Below are 13,092 nucleotides of genomic sequence, written 5' to 3'. Positions count from 1 at the left end.
CTGAACCGATTTGTTTGAAAAGGAGACAATGACGCTTTTACTCCACTGGAGAAGACCTAGCAAGAGGGGTGTGTTTTTCGGAACCCATCCCTTCTATTCTTTGTTCTCTCGTGGCCTACCCTCAACAAAGGGGTTTACTTCCAGAAGCTAGCGCATCCTAAACTCCAAGCGGCGCAGCGAAGTCTATGGAACCGTGACCATGCAGCAGGTGCATTAAGCGCCTCAGTTGTCTCGCTGCCTTCCTGATCTCACGACATGAAAACCATGAGCTTTCAGAACCTAGCAGACAGTGACCTGTCTGCCTTCGATCCTCTTTGCCACATCTGCTCTTGCGAAAGTCATCAGATTGTTGGATGGTTACTCAGGGAGGTCTGGCTGCCACTGAAGCCAACCGCAGCAGATGGGTCGCTTTACCTTTGGCCTTCGCTCACCATCTCAGTCTTCCCAAGAGAGGCAAAAGGGCATTTCTGTCCCCATGCATTCTATAGACACATATTCACGTGGAGTCAACAACCCGACCTCTCTTGGTGTGACGAATCAACTTCCGGGGCACTAGTGGTCCAGGGAGGAATATCGCTTTCTAGACCATCAATCAGTCCCACACCTCTAGTACACCGGAAGGGGTCCGAACAGTGGACGGAACGTCAGGCTGGTTAGTTGCAACAGAGCGAAAAAACAATTGTGACCCACTGATAAAAGGGACTGTCCAGTCAAGGTTGTATACAAATATCTACTTTAGTATTAATACAACAGACAGTTCTAACACACTACAAAATACAACCCACCCTATAAAGGAAAACAGGGGACAGACAGTTTCACAAAGGAGAGGGATGCACTCTGGATACTGACAGGAGTGCAGTCGGTAAAGCAATCAGTCTGAACTGTTCAAGGTTATTTGGTTGCAGCAGCAAGGGAGCAAGAGGTCGTAAATGTCACTAAGGGCCTTCGGAGAAGGACCAGGGGGACAGAACCACAATGTAACTGGTGTTTGAGATGATCTTGGTACTCGACAGCATCGAGTGGCTTCCAGCATGCTTTGTAGCTCCGGCGACAGAGTTCAAGAGGGACGACAGATGCGGATATCAGTTGGCAGGCAGTTTGGTAAGCGAGGCTGGGCGGACGGCTGCAGGCTGCCCTACCCGGCGGCTCGGGGTGAAGAATTGTTGTCTGTGTGCTGGTTGGTGGATCTGGAACTCTGGTCGAGGGTTCTCAGACGGCTTTAGTGACTGCAGCGTGAGAACAGCCACAGTGGTGCAGCCGGTCGCAGTTTGAGAGCTCGACTGCTTCGAAAAAGTCCTTAAAAGATGGACGCTGGTTGATGCTTGTTGTTGCACTCCTCCGAGCTTCTTCTCAATGCTTGGGTCGACGTTTAAGGCGGCGGACCCAAAACTGAGAAGAGTGTTTGCCGGCAACGGCCTTGTCCTTTGTTCAGAGACTCTCTGGCACTTCCCACCTAGGAAGCTTGCTGGCTTAACCTAGCAGGGCACGCTGTGTGCTGGCTGGGTACCGGTTCTGGTGCTGCTTGATGGATCCTCTGAGTCGGGTATCTCCCTCTGTTCCCTGGGAGATGTTTTGGGAGGTATTTTGCTTCCCTCTTGGAAATCCTGGACTTCCTTCACTGGCGGAAGCCGTGAGGCAGACTGTACCATCACCGAGGGTCCGAATGAGTCCTTATTCGTACTCCTTTTGAAGTCGTCGGATGATCTGCTTAGTGAGGGGCTCAGCCCTCTTTTAAAGCCAAATGGGCCCCAGTGATTGGAGCATGCTAAGCCTACCTTAAAGACCCAATCCTGGGTCCCCACCACCAATCTTCTGTCATGCGTAAGGTCATGACCAGAGTGCTTTGCAACAGGAAAGGTAAGGGGTGACAACATGTACTACTAAGCCGCACCCATCTTCCTGTCTCCTGTGGATCAAAGTGGCTCTCTGGTTAATTGAGCTCGAGAACAGACTGTCTGCATCAAATCACATATATCTTCCCTCTGAAAGGGGGTGGCCCTGCAGCGGTTGCCTACTGTAAACAGTTGTTCCACACATGACATTCAATGGCCTTCATACAGAGGGGTGGGAGCTAGCTTCAAGCTGACACATTGCATATGAAAAAGGTGTTGGGGTTTCCTGCCCTGTGTTAGTTCTGTGAACAGGCCTCTTGGCAGGCCTTCTTCACTTAACTCTCATCAGTATGCGCTGCCATCAGAGAGAACCTAACAATAGGCAGGGCATATCGATGGAGCCTTTGCTATTTTAAGTAGGCTGACCAGGGCCGGAGGAAGGCGTTGCCTTCCCCCTTCAGAGATGCTTTGATGTACCCATGGCTGTCACATTGCAGCTAAATGTGACAGGAGGACCGCACCGGTAGACTGTGTCCCCCAGAGTGCACTTGACTATGTGTTTGTTGTGCAGTGTCCATTGGGAAATGTGTGCGGGATATCCCCACACATTTCCAGGAGGTTTACCTACCAACATTCCATTTCTTTTTTAAAAGTATCAAACCAGCCCAGGCGGAGCGCACACTCCCCGTGCGGATGGTCTAATTCCTCACTCTTGGTCAGGTTCTTCAATTCCTACCAGTCAAGTGGTCTCTTCTGTCTGTGTCTGCACTTCATTTGCACAGCAAACAGGCATGTCTTTCCCATGGCAACAGTGTCTTCTCCAAGCTGCACACACAGACAGCCGTTTCTCAGGCTAAATGTTCTCTTCTGACCTCAGTGGCAGAGCCACACTAAGCAGATGGCTCTGCAAAGGCCCAGGGGCTACAGCAAAAAGCCTGAACAGGGCAAGGCCGCTTCATTTTTGGCAGTGGAGTGGAAGTAGAATTGCAGGGTCCGCCCTATGAGAGAGGGTACAAGACGTGAATTACATAGGACCTTTTCACTTTTCCCAGAGTCCCCTGCAAAATCGGGTCTATTTTCAAGGACAAGTGCAATTATCACAAACAGGTAGGTATGTGATGGCATGGAAATGTATCGAAATTGTAATGGTTTGGTCAACAGTTGGAACGCTCAGAGACAAATTGATTCACTTCTTGTCAATGTCCTGGCTGCACTGCAGAAACAGCTGGTCGTCCTGGTGGAGCATCACTTCACCTGTCCCCAAAGGAGCCCATTTCTCGATGCTGTCCTCGCTCCTGTGCAATCCTCCAATGGCTCTTTGCATTCTCAAGCCTCTCCCATGTTGCCTTGGCAGCGGCCTGCCCAATAATCTCTCAGGAGGGCGGGGTCACTTGCCAACAGGCCACCGATCATGCTAAGGGAAAGAGCGCACAGGTAGCAGCCTGCTCATTTGCATGTTTACTCCCAGAATCCTATGCATACCTTGCTACTATATTTGCTGTCAGTTTGGTGAGCGCAAGATGATACAGGTGTTCACCTCAACAAATCTCGGCACTGGAATCCAGGCGGTTTTATGAGTTTGACAAAGGATGCTCAGGATGGAGCTTGCTGGGATCAGTGCAAGTTAAATGGGAATCCATTCCCGGGGCGCACGGGCCTCTGGGTCAGGTGCTTTAGCTTTGCGGAGTGGCAGTATCGTAGCTCATGAGGTTTAACCGAGGCGCGATTATTGCTTATTGAAAACTTTACCCAATACCCCGCCATGACAGCTTGAAATATAGCTGGAATTGGTAATTTTTGACAGTCTCTATGGAGGCTGAACCGATTTGTTTGAAAAGGAGACAATGACGCTTTTACTCCACTGGAGAAGACCTAGCAAGAGGGGTGTGTTTTTCGGAACCCATCCCTTCTATTCTTTGTTCTCTCGTGGCCTACCCTCAACAAAGGGGTTTACTTCCAGAAGCTAGCGCATTCGTAAACTCCAAGCGGCGCAGCGAAGTCTATGGAACCGTGACCATGCAGCAGGTGCATTAAGCGCCTCAGTTGTCTCGCTGCCTTCCTGATCTCACGACATGAAAACCATGAGCTTTCAGAACCTAGCAGACAGTGACCTGTCTGCCTTCGATCCTCTTTGCCACATCTGCTCTTGCGAAAGTCATCAGATTGTTGGATGGTTACTCAGGGAGGTCTGGCTGCCACTGAAGCCAACCGCAGCAGAGGGGTCGCTTTACCTTTGGCCTTCGCTCACCATCTCAGTCTTCCCAAGAGAGGCAAAAGGGCATTTCTGTCCCCATGCATTCTATAGACACATATTCACGTGGAGTCAACAACCCGACCTCTCTTGGTGTGACGAATCAACTTCCGGGGCACTAGTGGTCCAGGGAGGAATATCGCTTTCTAGACCATCAATCAGTCCCACACCTCTAGTACACCGGAAGGGGTCCGAACAGTGGACGGAACGTCAGGCTGGTTAGTTGCAACAGAGCGAAAAAACAATTGTGACCCACTGATAAAAGGGACTGTCCAGTCAAGGTTGTATACAAATATCTACTTTAGTATTAATACAACAGACAGTTCTAACACACTACAAAATACAACCCACCCTATAAAGGAAAACAGGGGACAGACAGTTTCACAAAGGAGAGGGATGCACTCTGGATACTGACAGGAGTGCAGTCGGTAAAGCAATCAGTCTGAACTGTTCAAGGTTATTTGGTTGCAGCAGCAAGGGAGCAAGAGGTCGTAAATGTCACTAAGGGCCTTCGGAGAAGGACCAGGGGGACAGAACCACAATGTAACTGGTGTTTGAGATGATCTTGGTACTCGACAGCATCGAGTGGCTTCCAGCATGCTTTGTAGCTCCGGCGACAGAGTTCAAGAGGGACGACAGATGCGGATATCAGTTGGCAGGCAGTTTGGTAAGCGAGGCTGGGCGGACGGCTGCAGGCTGCCCTACCCGGCGGCTCGGGGTGAAGAATCGTTGTCTGTGTGCTGGTTGGTGGATCTGGAACGCTGGTCGAGGGTTCTCAGACGGCTTTAGTGACTGCAGCGTGAGAACAGCCACAGTGGTGCAGCCGGTCGCAGTTTGAGAGCTCGACTGCTTCGAAAAAGTCCTTAAAAGATGGACGCTGGTTGATGCTTGTTGTGGCACTCCTCCGAGCTTCTTCTCAATGCTTGGGTCGACGTTTAAGGCGGCCGACCCAAAGCTGAGAAGAGTGTTTGCCGGCAACGGCCTTGTCCTTTGTTCAGAGACTCTCTGGCACTTCCCACCTAGGAAGCTTGCTGGCTTAACCTAGCAGGGCACGCTGTGTGCTGGCTGGGTACCGGTTCTGGTGCTGCTTGATGGATCCTCTGAGTCGGGTATCTCCCTCTGTTCCCTGGGAGATGTTTTGGGAGGTATTTTGCTTCCCTCTTGGAAATCCTGGACTTCCTTCACTGGCGGAAGCCGTGAGGCAGACTGTACCATCACCGAGGGTCCGAATGAGTCCTTCTTCGTACTCCTTTTGAAGTCGTCGGATGATCTGCTCAGTGAGGGGCTCAGCCCTCTTTTAAAGCCAAATGGGCCCCAGTGATTGGAGCATGCTAAGCCTACCTTAAAGACCCAATCCTGGGTCCCCACCACCAATCTTCTGTCATGCGTAAGGTCCTGACCAGAGTGCTTTGCAACAGGAAAGGTAAGGGGTGACAACATGTACTACTAAGCCGCACCCATCTTCCTGTCTCCTGTGGATCAAAGTGGCTCTCTGGTTAATTGAGCTCGAGAACAGACTGTCTGCATCAAATCACATATATCTTCCCTCTGAAAGGGGGTGGCCCTGCAGCGGTTGCCTACTGTAAACAGTTGTTCCACACATGACATTCAATGGCCTTCATACAGAGGGGTGGGAGCTAGCTTCAAGCTGACACATTGCATATGAAAAAGGTGTTGGGGTTTCCTGCCCTGTGTTAGTTCTGTGAACAGGCCTCTTGGCAGGCCTGCTTCACTTAACTCTCATCAGTATGCGCTGCCATCAGAGAGAACCTAACAATAAGCAGGGCATATCGATGGAGCCTTTGCTATTTTAAGTAGGCTGACCAGGGCCGGAGGAAGGCGTTGCCTTCCCCCTTCAGAGATGCTTTGATGTACCCATGGCTGTCACATTGCAGCTAAATGTGACAGGAGGACCGCACCGGTAGACTGTGTCCCCCAGAGTGCACTTGACTATGTGTTTGTTGTGCAGTGTCCATTGGGAAATGTGTGCGGGATAGCCCCACACATTTCCAGGAGGTTTACCTACCAACATTCCATTTCTTTTTTAAAAGTATCAAACCAGCCCAGGCGGAGCGCACACTCCCCGTGCGGATGGTCTAATTCCTCACTCTTGGTCAGGTTCTTCAATTCCTACCAGTCAAGTGGTCTCTTCTGTCTGTGTCTGCACTTCATTTGCACAGCAAACAGGCATGTCTTTCCCATGGCAACAGTGTCTTCTCCAAGCTGCACACACAGACAGCCGTTTCTCAGGCTAAATGTTCTCTTCTGACCTCAGTGGCAGAGCCACACTAAGCAGATGGCTCTGCAAAGGCCCAGGGGCTACAGCAAAAAGCCTGAACAGGGCAAGGCCGCTTCATTTTTGGCAGTGGAGTGGAAGTAGAATTGCAGGGTCCGCCCTATGAGACAGGGTACAAGACGTGAATTACATAGGACCTTTTCACTTTTCCCAGAGTCCCCTGCAAAATCGGGTCTATTTTCAAGGACAAGTGCAATTATCACAAACAGGTAGGTATGTGATGGCATGGAAATGTATCGAAATTGTAATGGTTTGGTCAACAGTTGGAACGCTCAGAGACAAATTGATTCACTTCTTGTCAATGTCCTGGCTGCACTGCAGAAACAGCTGGTCGTCCTGGTGGAGCATCACTTCACCTGTCCCCAAAGGAGCCCATTTCTCGATGCTGTCCTCGCTCCTGTGCAATCCTCCAATGGCTCTTTGCATTCTCAAGCCTCTCCCATGTTGCCTTGGCAGCGGCCTGCCCAATAATCTCTCAGGAGGGCGGGGTCACTTGCCAACAGGCCACCTATCATGCTAAGGGAAAGAGCGCACAGGTAGCAGCCTGCTCATTTGCATGTTTACTCCCAGAATCCTATGCATACCTTGCTACTATATTTGCTGTCAGTTTGGTGAGCGCAAGATGATATAGGTGTTCACCTCAACAAATCTCGGCACTGGAATCCAGGCGGTTTTATGAGTTTGACAAAGGATGCTCAGGATGGAGCTTGCTGGGATCAGTGCAAGTTAAATGGGAATCCATTCCCGGGGCGCACGGGCCTCTGGGTCAGGTGCTTTAGCTTTGCGCAGTGGCAGTATCGTAGCTCATGAGGTTTAACCGAGGCGCGATTATTGCTTATTGAAAACTTTACCCAATACCCCGCCATGACAGCTTGAAATATAGCTGGAATTGGTAATTTTTGACAGTCTCTACGGAGGCTGAACCGATTTGTTTGAAAAGGAGACAATGACGCTTTTACTCCACTGGAGAAGACCTAGCAAGAGGGGTGTGTTTTTCGGAACCCATCCCTTCTATTCTTTGTTCTCTCGTGGCCTACCCTCAACAAAGGGGTTTACTTCCAGAAGCTAGCGCATTCGTAAACTCCAAGCGGCGCAGCGAAGTCTATGGAACCGTGACCATGCAGCAGGTGCATTAAGCGCCTCAGTTGTCTCGCTGCCTTCCTGATCTCACGACATGAAAACCATGAGCTTTCAGAACCTAGCAGACAGTGACCTGTCTGCCTTCGATCCTCTTTGCCACATCTGCTCTTGCGAAAGTCATCAGATTGTTGGATGGTTACTCAGGGAGGTCTGGCTGCCACTGAAGCCAACCGCAGCAGAGGGGTCGCTTTACCTTTGGCCTTCGCTCACCATCTCAGTCTTCCCAAGAGAGGCAAAAGGGCATTTCTGTCCCCATGCATTCTATAGACACATATTCACGTGGAGTCAACAACCCGACCTCTCTTGGTGTGACGAATCAACTTCCGGGGCACTAGTGGTCCAGGGAGGAATATCGCTTTCTAGACCATCAATCAGTCCCACACCTCTAGTACACCGGAAGGGGTCCGAACAGTGGACGGAACGTCAGGCTGGTTAGTTGCAACAGAGCGAAAAAACAATTGTGACCCACTGATAAAAGGGACTGTCCAGTCAAGGTTGTATACAAATATCTACTTTAGTATTAATACAACAGACAGTTCTAACACACTACAAAATACAACCCACCCTATAAAGGAAAACAGGGGACAGACAGTTTCACAAAGGAGAGGGATGCACTCTGGATACTGACAGGAGTGCAGTCGGTAAAGCAATCAGTCTGAACTGTTCAAGGTTATTTGGTTGCAGCAGCAAGGGAGCAAGAGGTCGTAAATGTCACTAAGGGCCTTCGGAGAAGGACCAGGGGGACAGAACCACAATGTAACTGGTGTTTGAGATGATCTTGGTACTCGACAGCATCGAGTGGCTTCCAGCATGCTTTGTAGCTCCGGCGACAGAGTTCAAGAGGGACGACAGATGTGGATATCAGTTGGCAGGCAGTTTGGTAAGCGAGGCTGGGCGGACGGCTGCAGGCTGCCCTACCCGGCGGCTCGGGGTGAAGAATTGTTGTCTGTGTGCTGGTTGGTGGATCTGGAACTCTGGTCGAGGGTTCTCAGACGGCTTTAGTGACTGCAGCGTGAGAACAGCCACAGTGGTGCAGCCGGTCGCAGTTTGAGAGCTCGACTGCTTCGAAAAAGTCCTTAAAAGATGGACGCTGGTTGATGCTTGTTGTTGCACTCCTCCGAGCTTCTTCTCAATGCTTGGGTCGACGTTTAAGGCGGCCGACCCAAAACTGAGAAGAGTGTTTGCCGGCAACGGCCTTGTCCTTTGTTCAGAGACTCTCTGGCACTTCCCACCTAGGAAGCTTGCTGGCTTAACCTAGCAGGGCACGCTGTGTGCTGGCTGGGTACCGGTTCTGGTGCTGCTTGATGGATCCTCTGAGTCGGGTATCTCCCTCTGTTCCCTGGGAGATGTTTTGGGAGGTATTTTGCTTCCCTCTTGGAAATCCTGGACTTCCTTCACTGGCGGAAGCCGTGAGGCAGACTGTACCATCACCGAGGGTCCGAATGAGTCCTTATTCGTACTCCTTTTGAAGTCGTCGGATGATCTGCTTAGTGAGGGGCTCAGCCCTCTTTTAAAGCCAAATGGGCCCCAGTGATTGGAGCATGCTAAGCCTACCTTAAAGACCCAATCCTGGGTCCCCACCACCAATCTTCTGTCATGCGTAAGGTCATGACCAGAGTGCTTTGCAACAGGAAAGGTAAGGGGTGACAACATGTACTACTAAGCCGCACCCATCTTCCTGTCTCCTGTGGATCAAAGTGGCTCTCTGGTTAATTGAGCTCGAGAACAGACTGTCTGCATCAAATCACATATATCTTCCCTCTGAAAGGGGGTGGCCCTGCAGCGGTTGCCTACTGTAAACAGTTGTTCCACACATGACATTCAATGGCCTTCATACAGAGGGGTGGGAGCTAGCTTCAAGCTGACACATTGCATATGAAAAAGGTGTTGGGGTTTCCTGCCCTGTGTTAGTTCTGTGAACAGGCCTCTTGGCAGGCCTTCTTCACTTAACTCTCATCAGTATGCGCTGCCATCAGAGAGAACCTAACAATAGGCAGGGCATATCGATGGAGCCTTTGCTATTTTAAGTAGGCTGACCAGGGCCGGAGGAAGGCGTTGCCTTCCCCCTTCAGAGATGCTTTGATGTACCCATGGCTGTCACATTGCAGCTAAATGTGACAGGAGGACCGCACCGGTAGACTGTGTCCCCCAGAGTGCACTTGACTATGTGTTTGTTGTGCAGTGTCCATTGGGAAATGTGTGCGGGATATCCCCACACATTTCCAGGAGGTTTACCTACCAACATTCCATTTCTTTTTTAAAAGTATCAAACCAGCCCAGGCGGAGCGCACACTCCCCGTGCGGATGGTCTAATTCCTCACTCTTGGTCAGGTTCTTCAATTCCTACCAGTCAAGTGGTCTCTTCTGTCTGTGTCTGCACTTCATTTGCACAGCAAACAGGCATGTCTTTCCCATGGCAACAGTGTCTTCTCCAAGCTGCACACACAGACAGCCGTTTCTCAGGCTAAATGTTCTCTTCTGACCTCAGTGGCAGAGCCACACTAAGCAGATGGCTCTGCAAAGGCCCAGGGGCTACAGCAAAAAGCCTGAACAGGGCAAGGCCGCTTCATTTTTGGCAGTGGAGTGGAAGTAGAATTGCAGGGTCCGCCCTATGAGAGAGGGTACAAGACGTGAATTACATAGGACCTTTTCACTTTTCCCAGAGTCCCCTGCAAAATCGGGTCTATTTTCAAGGACAAGTGCAATTATCACAAACAGGTAGGTATGTGATGGCATGGAAATGTATCGAAATTGTAATGGTTTGGTCAACAGTTGGAACGCTCAGAGACAAATTGATTCACTTCTTGTCAATGTCCTGGCTGCACTGCAGAAACAGCTGGTCGTCCTGGTGGAGCATCACTTCACCTGTCCCCAAAGGAGCCCATTTCTCGATGCTGTCCTCGCTCCTGTGCAATCCTCCAATGGCTCTTTGCATTCTCAAGCCTCTCCCATGTTGCCTTGGCAGCGGCCTGCCCAATAATCTCTCAGGAGGGCGGGGTCACTTGCCAACAGGCCACCGATCATGCTAAGGGAAAGAGCGCACAGGTAGCAGCCTGCTCATTTGCATGTTTACTCCCAGAATCCTATGCATACCTTGCTACTATATTTGCTGTCAGTTTGGTGAGCGCAAGATGATACAGGTGTTCACCTCAACAAATCTCGGCACTGGAATCCAGGCGGTTTTATGAGTTTGACAAAGGATGCTCAGGATGGAGCTTGCTGGGATCAGTGCAAGTTAAATGGGAATCCATTCCCGGGGCGCACGGGCCTCTGGGTCAGGTGCTTTAGCTTTGCGCAGTGGCAGTATCATAGCTCATGAGGTTTAACCGAGGCGCGATTATTGCTTATTGAAAACTTTACCCAATACCCCGCCATGACAGCTTGAAATATAGCTGGAATTGGTAATTTTTGACAGTCTCTACGGAGGCTGAACCGATTTGTTTGAAAAGGAGACAATGACGCTTTTACTCCACTGGAGAAGACCTAGCAAGAGGGGTGTGTTTTTCGGAACCCATCCCTTCTATTCTTTGTTCTCTCGTGGCCTACCCTCAACAAAGGGGTTTACTTCCAGAAGCTAGCGCATTCGTAAACTCCAAGCGGCGCAGCGAAGTCTATGGAACCGTGACCATGCAGCAGGTGCATTAAGCGCCTCAGTTGTCTCGCTGCCTTCCTGATCTCACGACATGAAAACCATGAGCTTTCAGAACCTAGCAGACAGTGACCTGTCTGCCTTCGATCCTCTTTGCCACATCTGCTCTTGCGAAAGTCATCAGATTGTTGGATGGTTACTCAGGGAGGTCTGGCTGCCACTGAAGCCAACCGCAGCAGAGGGGTCGCTTTACCTTTGGCCTTCGCTCACCATCTCAGTCTTCCCAAGAGAGGCAAAAGGGCATTTCTGTCCCCATGCATTCTATAGACACATATTCACGTGGAGTCAACAACCCGACCTCTCTTGGTGTGACGAATCAACTTCCGGGGCACTAGTGGTCCAGGGAGGAATATCGCTTTCTAGACCATCAATCAGTCCCACACCTCTAGTACACCGGAAGGGGTCCGAACAGTGGACGGAACGTCAGGCTGGTTAGTTGCAACAGAGCGAAAAAACAATTGTGACCCACTGATAAAAGGGACTGTCCAGTCAAGGTTGTATACAAATATCTACTTTAGTATTAATACAACAGACAGTTCTAACACACTACAAAATACAACCCACCCTATAAAGGAAAACAGGGGACAGACAGTTTCACAAAGGAGAGGGATGCACTCTGGATACTGACAGGAGTGCAGTCGGTAAAGCAATCAGTCTGAACTGTTCAAGGTTATTTGGTTGCAGCAGCAAGGGAGCAAGAGGTCGTAAATGTCACTAAGGGCCTTCGGAGAAGGACCAGGGGGACAGAACCACAATGTAACTGGTGTTTGAGATGATCTTGGTACTCGACAGCATCGAGTGGCTTCCAGCATGCTTTGTAGCTCCGGCGACAGAGTTCAAGAGGGACGACAGATGCGGATATCAGTTGGCAGGCAGTTTGGTAAGCGAGGCTGGGCGGACGGCTGCAGGCTGCCCTACCCGGCGGCTCGGGGTGAAGAATTGTTGTCTGTGTGCTGGTTGGTGGATCTGGAACTCTGGTCGAGGGTTCTCAGACGGCTTTAGTGACTGCAGCGTGAGAACAGCCACAGTGGTGCAGCCGGTCGCAGTTTGAGAGCTCGACTGCTTCGAAAAAGTCCTTAAAAGATGGACGCTGGTTGATGCTTGTTGTTGCACTCCTCCGAGCTTCTTCTCAATGCTTGGGTCGACGTTTAAGGCGGCGGACCCAAAACTGAGAAGAGTGTTTGCCGGCAACGGCCTTGTCCTTTGTTCAGAGACTCTCTGGCACTTCCCACCTAGGAAGCTTGCTGGCTTAACCTAGCAGGGCACGCTGTGTGCTGGCTGGGTACCGGTTCTGGTGCTGCTTGATGGATCCTCTGAGTCGGGTATCTCCCTCTGTTCCCTGGGAGATGTTTTGGGAGGTATTTTGCTTCCCTCTTGGAAATCCTGGACTTCCTTCACTGGCGGAAGCCGTGAGGCAGACTGTACCATCACCGAGGGTCCGAATGAGTCCTTCTTCGTACTCCTTTTGAAGTCGTCGGATGATCTGCTCAGTGAGGGGCTCAGCCCTCTTTTAAAGCCAAATGGGCCCCAGTGATTGGAGCATGCTAAGCCTACCTTAAAGACCCAATCCTGGGTCCCCACCACCAATCTTCTGTCATGCGTAAGGTCATGACCAGAGTGCTTTGCAACAGGAAAGGTAAGGGGTGACAACATGTACTACTAAGCCGCACCCATCTTCCTGTCTCCTGTGGATCAAAGTGGCTCTCTGGTTAATTGAGCTCGAGAACAGACTGTCTGCATCAAATCACATATATCTTCCCTCTGAAAGGGGGTGGCCCTGCAGCGGTTGCCTACTGTAAACAGTTGTTCCACACATGACATTCAATGGCCTTCATACAGAGGGGTGGGAGCTAGCTTCAAGCTGACACATTGCATATGAAAAAGGTGTTGGGGTTTCCTGCCCTGTGTTAGTTCTGTGAACAGG

General features: G+C 50.6%; 3 non-coding genes across 3 annotated transcripts; all 3 read left to right on the top strand.

Moving 5' to 3' along the window:
* The first annotated feature begins 3,507 nt into the window (after positions 1-3,507).
* LOC138496672 (U4 spliceosomal RNA) lies at positions 3,508-3,648 on the top strand. Its single transcript, XR_011278162.1, has one exon. It is a non-coding gene; the product is annotated as a U4 spliceosomal RNA (small nuclear RNA).
* Positions 3,649-7,156: 3,508 nt separating this feature from the next.
* LOC138496364 (U4 spliceosomal RNA) lies at positions 7,157-7,297 on the top strand. Its single transcript, XR_011277882.1, has one exon. It is a non-coding gene; the product is annotated as a U4 spliceosomal RNA (small nuclear RNA).
* A 3,508-nt stretch (positions 7,298-10,805) lies between these two features.
* LOC138496758 (U4 spliceosomal RNA) lies at positions 10,806-10,946 on the top strand. Its single transcript, XR_011278240.1, has one exon. It is a non-coding gene; the product is annotated as a U4 spliceosomal RNA (small nuclear RNA).
* The last annotated feature ends 2,146 nt before the right edge of the window (positions 10,947-13,092 follow it).

The sequence above is a fragment of the Ambystoma mexicanum genome, chromosome 10 (genome assembly GCF_040938575.1).
Source record: "Ambystoma mexicanum isolate Mex_15411 chromosome 10, UKY_AmexF1_1, whole genome shotgun sequence".
NCBI lineage: Eukaryota > Metazoa > Chordata > Amphibia > Caudata > Ambystomatidae > Ambystoma > Ambystoma mexicanum.
Note: the sequence above shows the minus strand (reverse complement) of the source record. Positions and strands in the feature narration are given on the sequence as shown.